Below are 23684 nucleotides of genomic sequence, written 5' to 3' on the forward strand. Positions count from 1 at the left end.
TTCGGTGGAAACTGATGGGTGTTTATCATGGGAAACAGAATTAGCCCTCGACGTCTGAACACCTTTTTTTGAAAAAATCCCGAAGCCGCGCGGTCACAATTTCAGCAAAAATCTGACGTTCTGCAATTCACTCAGAAATGGTGCCAAACTGTTGCAAACGATCGACTGAAAGCTTTTTCGGTGGAAACAGATGGGTTTTTATCATGGGAAACAGAATTAGCCCTCGACGTCTGAACAACTTTTTTTGAAAAAATCCCTAAGCCGCGCGGTCACAATTTCAGCAAAAATCTGACGTTCTGCAATTCACTCAGAAATGGTGCCAAACTGTTGCAAACGATCGACTGAAAGCTTTTTCGGTGGAAACTGATGAGTTTTTATCATGGGAAACAGAATTAGCCCTCGACGTCTGAACACCTTTTTTTGAAAAAATCCCGAAGCCGCGCGGTCACAATTTCAGCAAAAATCTGACGTTCTGCAATTCACTCAGAAATGGTGCCAAACTGTTGCAAACGATCCCCGGAAAGCTTTTTCAGTGAAAACAGATGGGTTTTTATCATGGGAAATAGAATTAGCCCTCGACGTCTGAGCAACTTTTTTTGAAAAAATCCCTAAATGGCGCGGTCACAATTTCAGCAAAAATCTGACGTTCTGCAATTCACTCCGAAATGGTGCCAAACTGTTGCAAACGATCGACTGAAAGCTTTTTCGGTGGAAACAGATGGGTTTTTATCATGGGAAACAGAATTAGCCCTCGAGGTCTGAGCAACTTTTTTTGAAAAAATCTCTAAGCCGCGCGGTCACAATTTCTGCAAAAATCTGACTTTCTGCAATTCACTCAGAAATGCTGCAAAACTGTTGCAAACGATCCCCTGAAAGCTTTTTCGGTGTAAACAGATGGGTTTTTATCATGGGAAACAGAATTAGCCCTCGACGTCTGAACAACTTTTTTTGAAAAAATCCCTAAGCCGCGCGGTCACAATTTCAGCAAAAATCTGACGTTCTGCAATTCACTCAGAAATGGTGCCAAACTGTTGCAAACGATCGACTGAAAGCTTTTTCCGTGGAAACAGATGGGTTTTTATCATGGGAAACAGAATTAGCCCTCGAAGTCTGAACAACTTTTTTTGAAAAAATCCCTAAGCCGCGCGGTCACAATTTCAGCAAAAATCTGACGTTCTGCAATTCACTCAGAAATGGTGCCAAACTGTTGCAAACGATCGACTGAAAGCTTTTTCGGTGGAAACAGATGGGTTTTTATCATGGGAAACAGAATTAGCCCTCGAAGTCTGAACAACTTTTTTTGAAAAAATCCCTAAGCCGCGCGGTCACAATTTCAGCAAAAATCTGACGTTCTGCAATTCACTCAGAAATGGTGCCAAACTGTTGCAAACGATCGACTGAAAGCTTTTTCGGTGGAAACAGATGGGTTTTTATCATGGGAAACAGAATTAGCCCTCGACGTCTGAACAACTTTTTTTGAAAAAATCCCGAAGCCGCGCGGTCACAATTTCAGCAAAAATCTGACGTTCTGCAATTCACTCAGAAATGGTGCCAAACTGTTGCAAACGATCCCCTGAAAGCTTTTTCGGTGGAAACAGATGCGTTTTTATCATGGGAAACAGAATTAGCCCTCGACGTCTGAACAACTTTTTTTGAAAAAATCCCTAAGCCACGCGGTCACAATTTCAGCAAAAATCTGACGTTCTGCAATTCACTCAGAAATGGTGTCAAACTGTTGCAAACGATCGACTGAAAGCTTTTTCGGTGGAAACTGATGGGTTTTTATCATGGGAAACAGAATTAGCCCTCGACGTCTGAACAACTTTTTTTGAAAAAATCCCTAAGCCGCGCGGTCACAATTTCAGCAAAAATCTGACGTTCTGCAATTCACTCAGAAATGGTGCCATACTGTTGCAAACGATCGACTGAAAGCTTTTTCGGTGGAAACTGATGGGTTTTTATCATGGGAAACAGAATTAGCCCTCGACGTCTGAACACCTTTTTTTGAAAAAATCCCGAAGCCGCGCGGTCACAATTTCAGCAAAAATCTGACGTTCTGCAATTCACTCAGAAATGGTGCCAAACTGTTGCAAGCGATCGACTGAAAGCTTTTTCAGTGAAAGCAGATGGGTTTTTATCATGGGAAATAGAATTAGCCCACAACGTCTGAAGAACTTTTTTTGAAAAAATCCCTAAGCCGCGCGGTCACAATTTCAGCAAAAATCTGACGTTCTGCAATTCACTCAGAAATGGTGCCAAACTGTTGCAAACGATCGACTGAAAGCTTTTTCGGTGGAAACAGATGGGTTTTTATCATGGGAAACAGAATTAGCCCTCGACGTCTGAACAACTTTTTTTGAAAAAATCCCTAAGCCGCGCGGTCACAATTTCAGCAAAAATCTGACGTTCTGCAATTCACTCAGAAATGGTGCCAAACTGTTGCAAACGATCGACTGAAAGCTTTTTCGGTGGAAACTGATGAGTTTTTATCATGGGAAACAGAATTAGCCCTCGGCGTCTGAACACCTTTTTTTGAAAAAATCCCGAAGCCGCGCGGTCACAATTTCAGCAAAAATCTGACGTTCTGCAATTCACTCAGAAATGGTGCCAAACTGTTGCAAACGATCCCCGGAAAGCTTTTTCAGTGAAAACAGATGGGTTTTTATCATGGGAAATAGAATTAGCCCTCGACGTCTGAGCAACTTTTTTTGAAAAAATCCCTAAATGGCGCGGTCACAATTTCAGCAAAAATCTGACGTTCTGCAATTCACTCCGAAATGGTGCCAAACTGTTGCAAACGATCGACTGAAAGCTTTTTCGGTGGAAACAGATGGGTTTTTATCATGGGAAACAGAATTAGCCCTCGAGGTCTGAGCAACTTTTTTTGAAAAAATCTCTAAGCCGCGCGGTCACAATTTCTGCAAAAATCTGACTTTCTGCAATTCACTCAGAAATGCTGCAAAACTGTTGCAAACGATCCCCTGAAAGCTTTTTCGGTGTAAACAGATGGGTTTTTATCATGGGAAACAGAATTAGCCCTCGACGTCTGAACAACTTTTTTTGAAAAAATCCCTAAGCCGCGCGGTCACAATTTCAGCAAAAATCTGACGTTCTGCAATTCACTCAGAAATGGTGCCAAACTGTTGCAAACGATCGACTGAAAGCTTTTTCGGTGGAAACAGATGGGTTTTTATCATGGGAAACAGAATTAGCCCTCGACGTCTGAACAACTTTTTTTGAAAAAATCCCTAAGCCGCGCGGTCACAATTTCAGCAAAAATCTGACGTTCTGCAATTCACTCAGAAATGGTGCCAAACTGTTGCAAACGATCGACTGAAAGCTTTTTCGGTGGAAACTGATGAGTTTTTATCATGGGAAACAGAATTAGCCCTCGACGTCTGAACACCTTTTTTGGAAAAAATCCCGAAGCCGCGCGGTCACAATTTCAGCAAAAATCTGACGTTCTGCAATTCACTCAGAAATGGTGCCAAACTGTTGCAAACGATCCCCGGAAAGCTTTTTCAGTGAAAACAGATGGGTTTTTATCATGGGAAATAGAATTAGCCCTCGACGTCTGAGCAACTTTTTTTGAAAAAATCCCTAAATGGCGCGGTCACAATTTCAGCAAAAATCTGACGTTCTGCAATTCACTCCGAAATGGTGCCAAACTGTTGCAAACGATCGACTGAAAGCTTTTTCGGTGGAAACAGATGGGTTTTTATCATGGGAAACAGAATTAGCCCTCGAGGTCTGAGCAACTTTTTTTGAAAAAATCTCTAAGCCGCGCGGTCACAATTTCTGCAAAAATCTGACTTTCTGCAATTCACTCAGAAATGCTGCAAAACTGTTGCAAACGATCCCCTGAAAGCTTTTTCGGTGTAAACAGATGGGTTTTTATCATGGGAAACAGAATTAGCCCTCGACGTCTGAACAACTTTTTTTGAAAAAATCCCTAAGCCGCGCGGTCACAATTTCAGCAAAAATCTGACGTTCTGCAATTCACTCAGAAATGGTGCCAAACTGTTGCAAACGATCGACTGAAAGCTTTTTCGGTGGAAACAGATGGGTTTTTATCATGGGAAACAGAATTAGCCCTCGAAGTCTGAACAACTTTTTTTGAAAAAATCCCTAAGCCGCGCGGTCACAATTTCAGCAAAAATCTGACGTTCTGCAATTCACTCAGAAATGGTGCCAAACTGTTGCAAACGATCGACTGAAAGCTTTTTCGGTGGAAACAGATGGGTTTTTATCATGGGAAACAGAATTAGCCCTCGAAGTCTGAACAACTTTTTTTGAAAAAATCCCTAAGCCGCGCGGTCACAATTTCAGCAAAAATCTGACGTTCTGCAATTCACTCAGAAATGGTGCCAAACTGTTGCAAACGATCGACTGAAAGCTTTTTCGGTGGAAACAGATGGGTTTTTATCATGGGAAACAGAATTAGCCCTCGACGTCTGAACAACTTTTTTTGAAAAAATCCCGAAGCCGCGCGGTCACAATTTCAGCAAAAATCTGACGTTCTGCAATTCACTCAGAAATGGTGCCAAACTGTTGCAAACGATCCCCTGAAAGCTTTTTCGGTGGAAACAGATGCGTTTTTATCATGGGAAACAGAATTAGCCCTCGACGTCTGAACAACTTTTTTTGAAAAAATCCCTAAGCCGCGCGGTCACAATTTCAGCAAAAATCTGACGTTCTGCAATTCACTCAGAAATGGTGTCAAACTGTTGCAAACGATCGACTGAAAGCTTTTTCGGTGGAAACTGATGGGTTTTTATCATGGGAAACAGAATTAGCCCTCGACGTCTGAACAACTTTTTTTGAAAAAATCCCTAAGCCGCGCGGTCACAATTTCAGCAAAAATCTGACGTTCTGCAATTCACTCAGAAATGGTGCCATACTGTTGCAAACGATCGACTGAAAGCTTTTTCGGTGGAAACTGATGGGTTTTTATCATGGGAAACAGAATTAGCCCTCGACGTCTGAACACCTTTTTTTGAAAAAATCCCGAAGCCGCGCGGTCACAATTTCAGCAAAAATCTGACGTTCTGCAATTCACTCAGAAATGGTGCCAAACTGTTGCAAACGATCGACTGAAAGCTTTTTCAGTGAAAGCAGATGGGTTTTTATCATGGGAAATAGAATTAGCCCACAACGTCTGAAGAACTTTTTTTGAAAAAATCCCTAAGACGCGCGGTCACAATTTCAGCAAAAATCTGACGTTCTGCAATTGACTCAGAAATGGTGCCAAACTGTTGCAAACGATCCCCTGAAAGCTTTTTCGGTGGAAACAGATGGGTTTTTATCATGGGAAACAGAATTAGCCCTCGGCGTCTGAGCAACTTTTTTTGAAAAAATCCCTAAGCCGCGCGGTCACAATTTCAGCAAAAATCTGACGTTCTGCAATTCACTCAGAAATGCTGCCAAACTGTTGCAAACGATCGACTGAAAGCTTTTTCGGTGGAAACAGATGGGTTTTTATCATGGGAAACAGAATTAGCCCTCGATGTCTGAACACCTTTTTTTGAAAAAATCCCTAAGCCGCGCGGTCACAATTTCAGCAAAAATCTTACGTTCTGCAATTCACTCAGAAATGCTGCCAAACTGTTGCAAACGATCGACTGAAAGCTTTTTCGGTGGAAACTGATGGGTTTTTATCATGGGAAACAGAATTAGCCCTCGAAGTCTGAACAACTTTTTTTGAAAAAATCCCTAAGCCGCGCGGTCACAATTTCAGCAAAAATCTGACGTTCTGCAATTCACTCAGAAATGGTGCCAAACTGTTGCAAACGATCGACTGAAAGCTTTTTCGGTGGAAACAGATGGGTTTTTATCATGGGAAACAGAATTAGCCCTCGACGTCTGAACAACTTTTTTTGAAAAAATCCCTAAGCCGCGCGGTCACAATTTCAGCAAAAATCTGACGTTCTGCAATTCACTCAGAAATGGTGCCAAACTGTTGCAAACGATCGACTGAAAGCTTTTTCGGTGGAAACTGATGAGTTTTTATCATGGGAAACAGAATTAGCCCTCGACGTCTGAACACCTTTTTTTGAAAAAATCCCGAAGCCGCGCGGTCACAATTTCAGCAAAAATCTGACGTTCTGCAATTCACTCAGAAATGGTGCCAAACTGTTGCAAACGATCCCCGGAAAGCTTTTTCAGTGAAAACAGATGGGTTTTTATCATGGGAAATAGAATTAGCCCTCGACGTCTGAGCAACTTTTTTTGAAAAAATCCCTAAATGGCGCGGTCACAATTTCAGCAAAAATCTGACGTTCTGCAATTCACTCCGAAATGGTGCCAAACTGTTGCAAACGATCGACTGAAAGCTTTTTCGGTGGAAACAGATGGGTTTTTATCATGGGAAACAGAATTAGCCCTCGAGGTCTGAGCAACTTTTTTTGAAAAAATCTCTAAGCCGCGCGGTCACAATTTCTGCAAAAATCTGACTTTCTGCAATTCACTCAGAAATGCTGCAAAACTGTTGCAAACGATCCCCTGAAAGCTTTTTCGGTGTAAACAGATGGGTTTTTATCATGGGAAACAGAATTAGCCCTCGACGTCTGAACAACTTTTTTTGAAAAAATCCCTAAGCCGCGCGGTCACAATTTCAGCAAAAATCTGACGTTCTGCAATTCACTCAGAAATGGTGCCAAACTGTTGCAAACGATCGACTGAAAGCTTTTTCCGTGGAAACAGATGGGTTTTTATCATGGGAAACAGAATTAGCCCTCGAAGTCTGAACAACTTTTTTTGAAAAAATCCCTAAGCCGCGCGGTCACAATTTCAGCAAAAATCTGACGTTCTGCAATTCACTCAGAAATGGTGCCAAACTGTTGCAAACGATCGACTGAAAGCTTTTTCGGTGGAAACAGATGGGTTTTTATCATGGGAAACAGAATTAGCCCTCGAAGTCTGAACAACTTTTTTTGAAAAAATCCCTAAGCCGCGCGGTCACAATTTCAGCAAAAATCTGACGTTCTGCAATTCACTCAGAAATGGTGCCAAACTGTTGCAAACGATCGACTGAAAGCTTTTTCGGTGGAAACAGATGGGTTTTTATCATGGGAAACAGAATTAGCCCTCGACGTCTGAACAACTTTTTTTGAAAAAATCCCGAAGCCGCGCGGTCACAATTTCAGCAAAAATCTGACGTTCTGCAATTCACTCAGAAATGGTGCCAAACTGTTGCAAACGATCCCCTGAAAGCTTTTTCGGTGGAAACAGATGCGTTTTTATCATGGGAAACAGAATTAGCCCTCGACGTCTGAACAACTTTTTTTGAAAAAATCCCTAAGCCACGCGGTCACAATTTCAGCAAAAATCTGACGTTCTGCAATTCACTCAGAAATGGTGTCAAACTGTTGCAAACGATCGACTGAAAGCTTTTTCGGTGGAAACTGATGGGTTTTTATCATGGGAAACAGAATTAGCCCTCGACGTCTGAACAACTTTTTTTGAAAAAATCCCTAAGCCGCGCGGTCACAATTTCAGCAAAAATCTGACGTTCTGCAATTCACTCAGAAATGGTGCCATACTGTTGCAAACGATCGACTGAAAGCTTTTTCGGTGGAAACTGATGGGTTTTTATCATGGGAAACAGAATTAGCCCTCGACGTCTGAACACCTTTTTTTGAAAAAATCCCGAAGCCGCGCGGTCACAATTTCAGCAAAAATCTGACGTTCTGCAATTCACTCAGAAATGGTGCCAAACTGTTGCAAGCGATCGACTGAAAGCTTTTTCAGTGAAAGCAGATGGGTTTTTATCATGGGAAATAGAATTAGCCCACAACGTCTGAAGAACTTTTTTTGAAAAAATCCCTAAGCCGCGCGGTCACAATTTCAGCAAAAATCTGACGTTCTGCAATTCACTCAGAAATGGTGCCAAACTGTTGCAAACGATCGACTGAAAGCTTTTTCGGTGGAAACAGATGGGTTTTTATCATGGGAAACAGAATTAGCCCTCGACGTCTGAACAACTTTTTTTGAAAAAATCCCTAAGCCGCGCGGTCACAATTTCAGCAAAAATCTGACGTTCTGCAATTCACTCAGAAATGGTGCCAAACTGTTGCAAACGATCGACTGAAAGCTTTTTCGGTGGAAACTGATGAGTTTTTATCATGGGAAACAGAATTAGCCCTCGACGTCTGAACACCTTTTTTTGAAAAAATCCCGAAGCCGCGCGGTCACAATTTCAGCAAAAATCTGACGTTCTGCAATTCACTCAGAAATGGTGCCAAACTGTTGCAAACGATCCCCGGAAAGCTTTTTCAGTGAAAACAGATGGGTTTTTATCATGGGAAATAGAATTAGCCCTCGACGTCTGAGCAACTTTTTTTGAAAAAATCCCTAAATGGCGCGGTCACAATTTCAGCAAAAATCTGACGTTCTGCAATTCACTCCGAAATGGTGCCAAACTGTTGCAAACGATCGACTGAAAGCTTTTTCGGTGGAAACAGATGGGTTTTTATCATGGGAAACAGAATTAGCCCTCGAGGTCTGAGCAACTTTTTTTGAAAAAATCTCTAAGCCGCGCGGTCACAATTTCTGCAAAAATCTGACTTTCTGCAATTCACTCAGAAATGCTGCAAAACTGTTGCAAACGATCCCCTGAAAGCTTTTTCGGTGTAAACAGATGGGTTTTTATCATGGGAAACAGAATTAGCCCTCGACGTCTGAACAACTTTTTTTGAAAAAATCCCTAAGCCGCGCGGTCACAATTTCAGCAAAAATCTGACGTTCTGCAATTCACTCAGAAATGGTGCCAAACTGTTGCAAACGATCGACTGAAAGCTTTTTCGGTGGAAACAGATGGGTTTTTATCATGGGAAACAGAATTAGCCCTCGACGTCTGAACAACTTTTTTTGAAAAAATCCCTAAGCCGCGCGGTCACAATTTCAGCAAAAATCTGACGTTCTGCAATTCACTCAGAAATGGTGCCAAACTGTTGCAAACGATCGACTGAAAGCTTTTTCGGTGGAAACTGATGAGTTTTTATCATGGGAAACAGAATTAGCCCTCGACGTCTGAACACCTTTTTTGGAAAAAATCCCGAAGCCGCGCGGTCACAATTTCAGCAAAAATCTGACGTTCTGCAATTCACTCAGAAATGGTGCCAAACTGTTGCAAACGATCCCCGGAAAGCTTTTTCAGTGAAAACAGATGGGTTTTTATCATGGGAAATAGAATTAGCCCTCGACGTCTGAGCAACTTTTTTTGAAAAAATCCCTAAATGGCGCGGTCACAATTTCAGCAAAAATCTGACGTTCTGCAATTCACTCCGAAATGGTGCCAAACTGTTGCAAACGATCGACTGAAAGCTTTTTCGGTGGAAACAGATGGGTTTTTATCATGGGAAACAGAATTAGCCCTCGAGGTCTGAGCAACTTTTTTTGAAAAAATCTCTAAGCCGCGCGGTCACAATTTCTGCAAAAATCTGACTTTCTGCAATTCACTCAGAAATGCTGCAAAACTGTTGCAAACGATCCCCTGAAAGCTTTTTCGGTGTAAACAGATGGGTTTTTATCATGGGAAACAGAATTAGCCCTCGACGTCTGAACAACTTTTTTTGAAAAAATCCCTAAGCCGCGCGGTCACAATTTCAGCAAAAATCTGACGTTCTGCAATTCACTCAGAAATGGTGCCAAACTGTTGCAAACGATCGACTGAAAGCTTTTTCGGTGGAAACAGATGGGTTTTTATCATGGGAAACAGAATTAGCCCTCGAAGTCTGAACAACTTTTTTTGAAAAAATCCCTAAGCCGCGCGGTCACAATTTCAGCAAAAATCTGACGTTCTGCAATTCACTCAGAAATGGTGCCAAACTGTTGCAAACGATCGACTGAAAGCTTTTTCGGTGGAAACAGATGGGTTTTTATCATGGGAAACAGAATTAGCCCTCGAAGTCTGAACAACTTTTTTTGAAAAAATCCCTAAGCCGCGCGGTCACAATTTCAGCAAAAATCTGACGTTCTGCAATTCACTCAGAAATGGTGCCAAACTGTTGCAAACGATCGACTGAAAGCTTTTTCGGTGGAAACAGATGGGTTTTTATCATGGGAAACAGAATTAGCCCTCGACGTCTGAACAACTTTTTTTGAAAAAATCCCGAAGCCGCGCGGTCACAATTTCAGCAAAAATCTGACGTTCTGCAATTCACTCAGAAATGGTGCCAAACTGTTGCAAACGATCCCCTGAAAGCTTTTTCGGTGGAAACAGATGCGTTTTTATCATGGGAAACAGAATTAGCCCTCGACGTCTGAACAACTTTTTTTGAAAAAATCCCTAAGCCGCGCGGTCACAATTTCAGCAAAAATCTGACGTTCTGCAATTCACTCAGAAATGGTGTCAAACTGTTGCAAACGATCGACTGAAAGCTTTTTCGGTGGAAACTGATGGGTTTTTATCATGGGAAACAGAATTAGCCCTCGACGTCTGAACAACTTTTTTTGAAAAAATCCCTAAGCCGCGCGGTCACAATTTCAGCAAAAATCTGACGTTCTGCAATTCACTCAGAAATGGTGCCATACTGTTGCAAACGATCGACTGAAAGCTTTTTCGGTGGAAACTGATGGGTTTTTATCATGGGAAACAGAATTAGCCCTCGACGTCTGAACACCTTTTTTTGAAAAAATCCCGAAGCCGCGCGGTCACAATTTCAGCAAAAATCTGACGTTCTGCAATTCACTCAGAAATGGTGCCAAACTGTTGCAAACGATCGACTGAAAGCTTTTTCAGTGAAAGCAGATGGGTTTTTATCATGGGAAATAGAATTAGCCCACAACGTCTGAAGAACTTTTTTTGAAAAAATCCCTAAGACGCGCGGTCACAATTTCAGCAAAAATCTGACGTTCTGCAATTGACTCAGAAATGGTGCCAAACTGTTGCAAACGATCCCCTGAAAGCTTTTTCGGTGGAAACAGATGGGTTTTTATCATGGGAAACAGAATTAGCCCTCGGCGTCTGAGCAACTTTTTTTGAAAAAATCCCTAAGCCGCGCGGTCACAATTTCAGCAAAAATCTGACGTTCTGCAATTCACTCAGAAATGCTGCCAAACTGTTGCAAACGATCGACTGAAAGCTTTTTCGGTGGAAACAGATGGGTTTTTATCATGGGAAACAGAATTAGCCCTCGATGTCTGAACACCTTTTTTTGAAAAAATCCCTAAGCCGCGCGGTCACAATTTCAGCAAAAATCTTACGTTCTGCAATTCACTCAGAAATGCTGCCAAACTGTTGCAAACGATCGACTGAAAGCTTTTTCGGTGGAAACTGATGGGTTTTTATCATGGGAAACAGAATTAGCCCTCGAAGTCTGAACAACTTTTTTTGAAAAAATCCCTAAGCCGCGCGGTCACAATTTCAGCAAAAATCTGACGTTCTGCAATTCACTCAGAAATGGTGCCATACTGTTGCAAACGATCGACTGAAAGCTTTTTCGGTGGAAACTGATGGGTTTTTATCATGGGAAACAGAATTAGCCCTCGACGTCTGAACACCTTTTTTTGAAAAAATCCCGAAGCCGCGCGGTCACAATTTCAGCAAAAATCTGACGTTCTGCAATTCACTCAGAAATGGTTCCAAACTGTTGCAAGCGATCGACTGAAAGCTTTTTCAGTGAAAGCAGATGGGTTTTTATCATGGGAAATAGAATTAGCCCACAACGTCTGAACAACTTTTTTTGAAAAAATCCCTAAGCCGCGCGGTCACAATTTCAGCAAAAATCTGACGTTCTGCAATTGACTCAGAAATGGTGCCAAACTGTTGCAAAGGATCCCCTGAAAGCTTTTTCGGTGGAAACAGATGGGTTTTTATCATGGGAAACAGAATTAGCCCTCGGCGTCTGAACACCTTTTTTTGAAAAAATCCCGAAGCCGCGCGGTCACAATTTCAGCAAAAATCTGACGTTCTGCAATTCACTCAGAAATGGTGCCAAACTGTTGCAAACGATCCCCGGAAAGCTTTTTCGGTGGAAACAGATGGGTTTTTATCATGGGAAATGGAATTAGCCCTCGACGTCTGAGCAACTTTTTTTGAAAAAATCCCTAAGCCGCTCGGTCACAATTTCAGCAAAAATCTGACGTTCTGCAATTCACTCAGAAATGGTGCCAAACTGTTGCAAACGATCCCCTGAAAGCTTTGTCGGTGGAAACAGATGGGTTTTTATCATGGGAAACAGAATTAGCCCTCGAGGTCTGAGGAACGTTTTTTGAAAAAATCCCTAAGCCGCGCGGTCACAATTTCAGCAAAAATCTGACGTTCTGCAATTCACTCAGAAATGGTGCCAAACTGTTGCAAACGATCGACTGAAAGCTTTTTCGGTGTAAACAGATGGATTTTTATCATGGGAAACAGAATTAGCCCTCGACGTCTGAGCAACTTTTTTTGAAAAAATCCCTAAGCCGCGCGGTCACAATTTCAGCAAAAATCTGACGTTCTGCAATTCACTCAGAAATGGTGCCAAACTGTTGCAAACGATCGACTGAAAGCTTTTTCGGTGGAAACAGATGGGTTTTTATCATGGGAAACAGAATTAGCCCTCGGCGTCTGAGCAACTTTTTTTGAAAAAAATCCCTAAGCCGCGCGGTCACAATTTCAGCAAAAATCTGACGTTCTGCAATTCACTCAGAAATGCTGCAAAACTGTTGCAAACGATCCCCTGAAAGCTTTTTCGGTGTAAACAGATGGGTTTTTATCATGGGAAACAGAATTAGCCCTCGACGTCTGAACAACTTTTTTTGAAAAAATCCCTAAGCCGCGCGGTCACAATTTCAGCAAAAATCTGACGTTCTGCAATTCACTCCGAAATGGTGCCAAACTGTTGCAAACGATCGACTGAAAGCTTTTTCGGTGGAAAGTGATGGGTTTTTATCATGGGAAACAGAATTAGCCCTCGACGTCTGAACACCTTTTTTTGAAAAAATCCCGAAGCCGCGCGGTCACAATTTCAGCAAAAATCTGACGTTCTGCAATTCACTCAGAAATGGTTCCAAACTGTTGCAAGCGATCGACTGAAAGCTTTTTCAGTGAAAGCAGATGGGTTTTTATCATGGGAAATAGAATTAGCCCACAACGTCTGAACAACTTTTTTTGAAAAAATCCCTAAGCCGCGCGGTCACAATTTCAGCAAAAATCTGACGTTCTGCAATTGACTCAGAAATGGTGCCAAACTGTTGCAAACGATCCCCGGAAAGCTTTTTCAGTGAAAACAGATGGGTTTTTATCATGGGAAATAGAATTAGCCCTTGACGTCTGAGCAACTTTTTTTGAAAAAATCCCTAAGCCGCGCGGTCACAATTTCAGCAAAAATCTGACGTTCTGCAATTCACTCAGAAATGGTGCCAAACTGTTGCAAACGATCCCCTGAAAGCTTTGTCGGTGGAAACAGATGGGTTTTTATCATGGGAAACAGAATTAGCCCTCGGCGTCTGAGCAACTTTTTTTGAAAAAATCCCTAAGCCGCGCGGTCACAATTTCAGCAAAAATCTGACGTTCTGCAATTCACTCAGAAATGGTGCCAAACTGTTGCAAACGATCCCCGGAAAGCTTTTTCAGTGAAAACAGATGGGTTTTTATCATGGGAAATAGAATTAGCCCTTGACGTCTGAGCAACTTTTTTTGAAAAAATCCCTAAGCCGCGCGGTCACAATTTCAGCAAAAATCTGACGTTCTGCAATTCACTCAGAAATGGTGCCAAACTGTTGCAAACGATCCCCTGAAAGCTTTGTCGGTGGAAACAGATGGGTTTTTATCATGGGAAACAGAATTAGCCCTCGGCGTCTGAGCAACTTTTTTTGAAAAAATCCCTAAGCCGCGCGGTCACAATTTCAGCAAAAATCTGACGTTCTGCAATTCACTCAGAAATGGTGCCAAACTGCTGCAAACGATCGACTGAAAGCTTTTTCGGGGGAAACAGATGGGTTTTTATCATGGGAAACAGAATTAGCCCTCGACGTCTGAGCAACTTTTTTTGAAAAAATCCCTAAGCCGCGCGGTCACAATTTCAGCAAAAATCTGACGTTCTGCAATTCACTCCGAAATGGTGCCAAACTGTTGCAAACGATCGACTGAAAGCTTTTTCGGTGGAAACAGATGGGTTTTTATCATGGGAAACAGAATTAGCCCTCGAGGTCTGAGCAACTTTTTTTGAAAAAATCTCTAAGCCGCGTGGTCACAATTTCTGCAAAAATCTGACTTTCTGCAATTCACTCAGAAATGCTGCAAAACTGTTGCAAACGATCCCCTGAAAGCTTTTTCGGTGTAAACAGATGGGTTTTTATCATGGGAAACAGAATTAGCCCTCGACGTCTGAACAACTTTTTTTGAAAAAATTCCTAAGCCGCGCGGTCACAATTTCAGCAAAAATCTGACGTTCTGCAATTCACTCAGAAATGGTGCCAAACTGTTGCAAACGATCGACTGAAAGCTTTTTCGGTGGAAACAGATGGGTTTTTATCATGGGAAACAGAATTAGCCCTCGAAGTCTGAACAACTTTTTTTGAAAAAATCCCTAAGCCGCGCGGTCACAATTTCAGCAAAAATCTGACGTTCTGCAATTCACTCAGAAATGGTGCCAAACTGTTGCAAACGATCCCCTGAAAGCTTTGTCGGTGGAAACAGATGGGTTTTTATCATGGGAAACAGAATTAGCCCTCGACGTCTGAACACCTCTTTTTGAAAAAATCCCGAAGCCGCGCGGTCACAATTTCAGCAAAAATCTGACGTTCTGCAATTCACTCAGAAATGGTTCCAAACTGTTGCAAGCGATCGACTGAAAGCTTTTTCGGTGTAAACAGATGGATTTTTATCATGGGAAACAGAATTAGCCCTCGACGTCTGAGCAACTTTTTTTGAAAAAATCCCTAAGCCGCGCGGTCACAATTTCAGCAAAAATCTGACGTTCTGCAATTCACTCAGAAATGCTGCCAAACTGTTACAAACGATCCCCTGAAAGCTTTTTCGGTGAAAATAGATGGGTTTTTATCATGGGAAACAGAATTAGCCCTCCATGTCTGAACACCTTTTTTAAAAAAAATCCCTAAGCCGCGCGGTCACAATTTCAGCAAAAATCTGACGTTCTGCAATTCACTCAGAAATGGTGCCAAACTGTTGCAAACGATCGACTGAAAGCTTTTTCGGTGGAAACTGATGGGTTTTTATCATGGGAAACAGAATTAGCCCTCGACGTCTGAACACCTTTTTTTGAAAAAATCCCGAAGCCGCGCGGTCACAATTTCAGCAAAAATCTGACGTTCTGCAATTCACTCAGAAATGGTTCCAAACTGTTGCAAGCGATCGACTGAAAGCTTTTTCAGTGAAAGCAGATGGGTTTTTATCATGGGAAATAGAATTAGCCCACAACGTCTGAACAACTTTTTTTCAAAAAATCCCTAAGCCGCGCGGTCACAATTTCAGCAAAAATCTGACGTTCTGCAATTGACTCAGAAATGCTGCCAAACTGTTGCAAACGATCGACTGAAAGCTTTTTCGGTGGAAACTGATGGGTGTTTATCATGGGAAACAGAATTAGCCCTCGACGTCTGAACACCTTTTTTTGAAAAAATCCCGAAGCCGCGCGGTCACAATTTCAGCAAAAATCTGACGTTCTGCAATTCACTCAGAAATGGTGCCAAACTGTTGCAAACGATCCCCGGAAAGCTTTTTCAGTGAAAACAGATGGATTTTTATCATGGGAAATAGAATTAGCCCTCGACGTCTGAGCAACTTTTTTTGAAAAAATCCCTAAGCCGCGCGGTCACAATTTCAGCAAAAATCTGACGTTCTGCAATTCACTCAGAAATGGTGCTAAACTGTTGCAAACGATCCCCTGAAAGCTTTTACGGTGGAAATAGATGGGTTTTTATCATGGGAAACAGAATTAGCCCTCGAGGTCTGAGCAACGTTTTTTGAAAAAATCCCTAAGCCGCGCGGTCACAATTTCTTCAAAAATCTGACGTTCTGCAATTCACTCACAAATGGTGCCAAACTGTTGCAAACGATCGACTGAAAGCTTTTTCGGTGGAAACAGATGGGTTTTTATCATGGGAAACAGAATTAGCCCTCGACGTCTGAGCAACTTTTTTTTGAAAAAATCCCTAAGCCGCGCGGTCACGATTTCAGCAAAAATCTGACGTTCTGCAATTCACTCAGAAATGGTGCCAAACTGTTGCAAACGATCGACTGAAAGCTTTTTCAGTGGAAACAGATGGGTTTTTATCATGGGAAACAGAATTAGCCCTCGACGTCTGAACACCTTTTTTTGAAAAAATCCCTAAGCCGCGCGGTCACAATTTCAGCAAAAATCTGACGTTCTGCAATTCACTCAGAAATGGTGCCAAACTGTTGCAAACGATCGACTGAAAGCTTTTTCGGTGTAAACAGATGGATTTTTATCATGGGAAACAGAATTAGCCCTCGACGTCTGAGCAACTTTTTTTGAAAAAATCCCTAAGCCGCGCGGTCACAATTTCAGCAAAAATCTGACGTTCTGCAATTCACTCAGAAATGCTGCCAAACTGTTACAAACGATCCCCTGAAAGCTTTTTCGGTGAAAACAGATGGGTTTTTATCATGGGAAACAGAATTAGCCCTCCATGTCTGAACACCTTTTTTTAAAAAAATCCCTAAGCCGCGCGGTCACAATTTCAGCAAAAATCTGACGTTCTGCAATTCACTCAGAAATGGTGCCAAACTGTTGCAAACGATCGACTGAAAGCTTTTTCGGTGGAAACAGATGGGTTTTTATCATGGGAAACAGAATTAGCCCTCGGCGTCTGAGCAACTTTTTTTGAAAAAATCCCTAAGCCGCGCGGTCACAATTTCAGCAAAAATCTGAGGTTCTGCAATTCACTCAGAAATGCTGCCAAACTGTTGCAAACGATCGACTGAAAGCTTTTTCGGTGGAAACAGATGGGTTTTTATCATGGGAAAGAGAATTAGCCCTCGATGTCTGAACACCTTTTTTTGAAAAAATCCCTAAGCCGCGCGGTCACAATTTCAGCAAAAATCTGACGTTCTGCAATTCACTCAGAAATGGTGCCAAACTGTTGCAAACGATCGACTGAAAGCTTTTTCGGTGGAAACAGATGGGTTTTTATCATGGGAAACAGAATTAGCCCTCGACGTCTGAACAACTTTTTTTGAAAAAATCCCTAAGCCGCGCGGTCACAATTTCAGCAAAAATCTGACGTTCTGCAATTCACTCAGAAATGGTGCCAAACTGTTGCAAACGATCGACTGAAAGCTTTTTCGGTGGAAACTGATGGGTTTTTATCATGGGAAACAGAATTAGCCCTCGACGTCTGAACACCTTTTTTTGAAAAAATCCCTAAGCCGCGCGGTCACAATTTCTGCAAAAATCTGACGTTCTGCAATTCACTCAGAAATGGTGCCAAACTGTTGCAAACGATCTCCGGAAAGCTTTTTCAGTGAAAACAGATGGGTTTTTATCATGGGAAACAGAATTAGCCCTCGACGTCTGAACAACTTTTTTTGAAAAAATCCCTAAGCCGCGCGGTCACAATTTCAGCAAAAATCTGACGTTCTGCAATTCACTCAGAAATGGTGCCAAACTGTTGCAAACGATCGACTGAAAGCTTTTTCGGTGGAAACAGATGGGTTTTTATCATGGGAAACAGAATTAGCCCTCGATGTCTGAACACCTTTTTTTGAAAAAATCTCTAAGCCGCGCGGTCACAATTTCAGCAAAAATCTGACCTTCTGCAATTCACTCAGAAATGGTGCCAAACTGTTGCAAACGATCGACTGAAAGCTTTTTCGGTGGAAACAGATGGGTTTTTATCATGGGAAACAGAATTAGCCCTCGACGTCTGAACAACTTTTTTTGAAAAAATCCCTAAGCCGCGCGGTCACAATTTCAGCAAAAATCTTACGTTCTGCAATTCACTCAGAAATGCTGCCAAACTGTTGCAAACGATCGACTGAAAGCTTTTTCGGTGGAAACTGATGGGTTTTTATCATGGGAAACAGAATTAGCCCTCGACGTCTGAACACCTTTTTTTGGAAAAATCCCGAAGCCGCGCGGTCACAATTTCAGCAAAAATCTGACGTTCTGCAATTCACTCAGAAATGGTGCCAAACTGTTGCAAACGATCCCCGGAAAGCTTTTTCAGTGAAAACAGATGGGTTTTTATCATGGGAAATAGAATTAGCCCTCGACGTCTGAGCAACTGTTTTTGAAAAAATCCCTAAGCCGCGCGGTCACAATTTCAGCAAAAATCTGACGTTCTGCAATTCACTCAGAAATGGTGCCAAACTGTTGCAAACGATCGACTGAAAGCTTTTTCGGTGGAAACAGATGGGTTTTTATCATGGGAAACAGAATTAGCACTCGACGTCTGAACAACTTTTTTTGAAAAAATCCCTAAACCGCGCGGTCACAATTTCAGCAAAAATCTGACGTTCTGCAATTCACTCACAAATGGTGCCAAACTGTTGCAAACGATCGACTGAAAGCTTTTTCGGTGGAAACTGATGGGTTTTTATCATGGGAAACAGAATTAGCCCTCGACGTCTGAGCAACTTTTTTTTGAAAAAATCCCTAAGCCGCGCGGTCACGATTTCAGCAAAAATCTGACGTTCTGCAATTCACTCAGAAATGGTGCCAAACTGTTGCAAACGATCGACTGAAAGCTTTTTCAGTGGAAACAGATGGGTTTTTATCATGGGAAACAGAATTAGCCCTCGACGTCTGAACACCTTTTTTTGAAAAAATCCCTAAGCCGCGCGGTCACAATTTCAGCAAAAATCTGACGTTCTGCAATTCACTCAGAAATGCTGCCAAACTGTTCCAAACGATCCCCTGAAAGCTTTTTCGGTGAAAACAGATGGGTTTTTATCATGGGAAACAGAATTAGCCCTCCATGTCTGAACACCTTTTTTTAAAAAAATCCCTAAGCCGCGCGGTCACAATTTCAGCAAAAATCTGACGTTCTGCAATTCACTCAGAAATGCTGCAAAACTGTTGCAAACAATCCCCTGAAAGCTTTTTCGGTGTAAACAAATGGGTTTTTATCATGGGAAACAGAATTAGCCCTCGGCGTCTGAGCAACTTTTTTTGAAAAAATCCCTAAGCCGCGCGGTCACAATTTCAGCAAAAATCTGACGTTCTGCAATTCACTCAGAAATGGTGCCAAACTGTTGCAAACGATCGACTGAAAGCTTTTTCGGTGGAAACAGATGGGTTTTTATCATGGGAAACAGAATTAGCCCTCGACGTCTGAACAACTTTTTTTGAAAAAATCCCTAAGCCGCGCGGTCACAATTTCAGCAAAAATCTGACGTTCTGCAATTCACTCACAAATGGTGCCAAACTGTTGCAAACGATCGACTGAAAGCTTTTTCGGTGGAAACAGATGGGTTTTTATCATGGGAAACAGAATTAGCCCTCGACGTCTGAGCAACTTTTTTTTGAAAAAATCCCTAAGCCGCGCGGTCACGATTTCAGCAAAAATCTGACGTTCTGCAATTCACTCAGAAATGGTGCCAAACTGTTGCAAACGATCGACTGAAAGCTTTTTCAGTGGAAACAGATGGGTTTTTATCATGGGAAACAGAATTAGCCCTCGACGTCTGAACACCTTTTTTTGAAAAAATCTCTAAGCCGCGCGGTCACAATTTCAGCAAAAATCTGACGTTCTGCAATTCACTCAGAAATGGTGCCAAACTGTTGCAAACGATCGACTGAAAGCTTTTTCGGTGGAAACAGATGGATTTTTATCATGGGAAACAGAATTAGCCCTCGACGTCTGAGCAACTTTTTTTGAAAAAATCCCTAAGCCGCGCGGTCACAATTTCAGCAAAAATCTGACGTTCTGCAATTCACTCAGAAATGCTGCCAAACTGTTGCAAACGATCGACTGAAAGCTTTTTCGGTGGAAAGAGATGGGTTTTTATCATGGGAAACAGAATTAGCCCTCGATGTCTGAACACCTTTTTTTGAAAAAATCCCTAAGCCGCGCGGTCACAATTTCAGCAAAAATCTGACGTTCTGCAATTCACTCAGAAATGGTGCCAAACTGTTGCAAACGATCGACTGAAAGCTTTTTCGGTGGAAACAGATGGGTTTTTATCATGGGAAACAGAATTAGCCCTCGGCGTCTGAGCAACTTTTTTTGAAAAAATCCCTAAGCCGCGCGGTCACAATTTCAGCAAAAATCTGACGTTCTGCAATTCACTCAGAAATGGTGCCAAACTGTTGCAAACGATCGACTGAAAGCTTTTTCGGTGTAAACAGATGGGTTTTTATCATGGGAAACAGAATTAGCCCTCGACGTCTGAGCAACTTTTTTTGAAAAAATCCCTAAGCCGCGCGGTCACAATTTCAGCAAAAATCTGACGTTCTGCAATTCACTCAGAAATGCTGCCAAACTGTTACAAACGATCCCCTGAAAGCTTTTTCAGTGAAAACAGATGGGTTTTTATCATGGGAAACAGAATTAGCCCTCCATGTCTGAACACCTTTTTTAAAAAAAATCCCTAAGCCGCGCGGTCACAATTTCAGCAAAAATCTGACGTTCTGCAATTCACTCAGAAATGGTTCCAAACTGTTGCAAACGATCGACTGAAAGCTTTTTCGGTGGAAACAGATGGGTTTTTATCATGGGAAACAGAATTAGCCCTCGAGGTCTGAGCAACTTTTTTTGAAAAAATCCCTAAGCCGCGCGGTCACAATTTCTGCAAAAATCTGACGTTCTGCAATTCACTCAGAAATGGTGCCAAACTGTTGCAAACGATCTCCGGAAAGCTTTTTCAGTGAAAACAGATGGGTTTTTATCATGGGAAACAGAATTAGCCCTCGACGTCTGAACACCTTTTTTTGAAAAAATCCCGAAGCCGCGCGGTCACAATTTCAGCAAAAATCTGACGTTCTGCAATTCACTCAGAAATGTTGCCAAACTGTTGCAAACGATCTCTGGAAAGCTTTTTCAGTGAAAACAGATGGGTTTTTATCATGGGAAATAGAATTAGCCCTCGACGTTTGAGCAACTTTTTCTGAAAAAATCCCTAAGCCACGCGGTCACAATTTCAGCAAAAATCTGACGTTCTGCAATTCACTCAGAAATGGTGCCAAACTGTTGCAAACGATCCCCTGAAAGCTTTGTCGGTGGAAATAGATGGGTTTTTATCATGGGAAACAGAATTAGCCCTCGAGGTCTGAGCAACTTTTTTTGAAAAAATCCCTAAGCCGTGCGGTCACAATTTCTGCAAATATCTGACGTTCTGCAATTCACTCCAAAATGGTGCCAAACTGTTGCAAACGATCCCCTGAAAGCTTTGTCGGTGGAAATAGATGGGTTTTTATCATGGGAAACAGAATTAGCCCTCGATGTCTGAACACCTTTTTTTGAAAAAATCCCTAAGCCGCGCGGTCACAATTTCTGCAAAAATCTGACGTTCTGCAATTCACTCAGAAATGGTGCCAAACTGTTGCAAACGATCGACTGAAAGCTTTTTCGGTGGAAACAGTTGGGTTTTTATCATGGGAAACAGAATTAGCCCTCGACGTCTGAACAACTTTTTTTGAAAAAATCCCTAAGTTGCGCGGTCACAATTTCAGCAAAAATCTGACGTTCTGCAATTCACTCAGAAATGGTGCCAAACTGTTGCAAACGATCGACTGAAAGCTTTTTCGGTGGAAACTGATGGGTTTTTATCATGGGAAACAGAATTAGCCCTCGACGTCTGAACACCTTTTTTTGAAAAAATCCCGAAGCCGCGCGGTCACAATTTCTGCAAAAAATGACGTTCTGCAATTCACTCAGAAATGGTGCCAAACTGTTGCAAACGATCTCCGGAAAGCTTTTTCAGTGAAAACAGATGGGTTTTTATCATGGGAAACAGAATTAGCCCTCGACGTCTGAACACCTTTTTTTGAAAAAATCCCGAAGCCGCGCGGTCACAATTTCAGCAAAAATCTGACGTTCTGCAATTCACTCAGAAATGGTGCCAAACTGTTGCAAACGATCTCCGGAAAGCTTTTTCAGTGAAAACAGATGGGTTTTTATCATGGGAAATAGAATTAGCCCTCGACGTCTGAGCAACTTTTTCTGAAAAAATCCCTAAGCCACGCGGTCACAATATCAGCAAAAATCTGACGTTCTGCAATTCACTCAGAAATGGTGCCAAACTGTTGCAAACGATCCCCTGAAAGCTTTGTCGGTGGAAATAGATGGGTTTTTATCATGGGAAACAGAATTAGCCCTCGAGGTCTGAGCAACTTTTTTTGAAAAAATCTCTAAGCCGCGCGGTCACAATTTCAGCAAAAATCTGACGTTCTGCAATTCACTCAGAAATGTTGCAAAACTGTTGCAAACGATCCCCTGAAAGTTTTTTCGGTGTAAACAGATGGGTTTTTATCATGGGAAACAGAATTAGCCCTCGGCGTCTGAGCAACTTTTTTTGAAAAAATCCCTAAGCCGTGCGGTCACAATTTCTGCAAATATCTGACGTTCTGCAATTCACTCCGAAATGGTGCCAAACTGTTGCAAACGATCCCCTGAAAGCTTTGTCGGTGGAAATAGATGGGTTTTTATCATGGGAAACAGAATTAGCCCTCGAGGTCTGAGCAACTTTTTTTGAAAAAATCTCTAAGCCGTGCGGTCACAATTTCTGCAAAAATCTGACGTTCTGCAATTCACTCAGAAATGCTGCAAAACTGTTGCAAACGATCCCCTGAAAGCTTTTTCGGTGGAAACAGATGCGTTTTTATCATGGGAAACAGAATTAGCCCTCGGCGTCTGAGCAACTTTTTTTGAAAAAATCCCTAAGCCGCGCGGTCACAATTTCTGCAAAAATCTGACTTTCTGCAATTCACTCCGAAATGGTGCCAAACTGTTGCAAACGATCCCCTGAAAGCTTTTTCGGTGGAAACAGATGGATTTTTATCATGGGAAACAGAATTAGCCCTCGACGTCTGAGCAACTTTTTTTGAAAAAATCCCTAAGCCGCGCGGTCACAATTTCAGCAAAAATCTGACGTTCTGCAATTCACTCAGAAATGCTGCCAAACTGTTGCAAACGATCGACTGAAAGCTTTTTCGGTGGAAACAGATGGGTTTTTATCATGGGAAACAGAATTAGCCCTCGATGTCTGAACACCTTTTTTTGAAAAAATCCCTAAGCCGCACGGTCACAATTTCAGCAAAAATCTGACGTTCTGCAATTCACTCAGAAATGGTGCCAAACTGTTGCAAACGATCGACTGAAAGCTTTTTCGGTGGAAACAGATGGGTTTTTATCATGGGAAACAGAATTAGCCCTCGAGGTCTGAGCAACTTTTTTTGAAAAAATCCCTAAGCCGCGCGGTCACAATTTCTGCAAAAATCTGACGTTCTGCAATTCACTCAGAAATGGTGCCAAACTGTTGCAAACGATCTCCGGAAAGCTTTTTCAGTGAAAACAGATGGGTTTTTATCATGGGAAACAGAATTAGCCCTCGACGTCTGAACACCTTTTTTTGAAAAAATCCCGAAGCCGCGCGGTCACAATTTCAGCAAAAATCTGACGTTCTGCAATTCACTCAGAAATGGTGCCAAACTGTTGCAAACGATCTCTGGAAAGCTTTTTCAGTGAAAACAGATGGGTTTTTATCATGGGAAATAGAATTAGCCCTCGACGTCTGAGCAACTTTTTCTGAAAAAATCCCTAAGCCACGCGGTCAC

Source organism: Podarcis tiliguerta (genome assembly GCF_965153285.1).
Source record: "Podarcis tiliguerta genome assembly, chromosome: 11".
In the NCBI taxonomy this organism is placed as follows: Eukaryota; Metazoa; Chordata; class Lepidosauria; order Squamata; family Lacertidae; genus Podarcis; species Podarcis tiliguerta.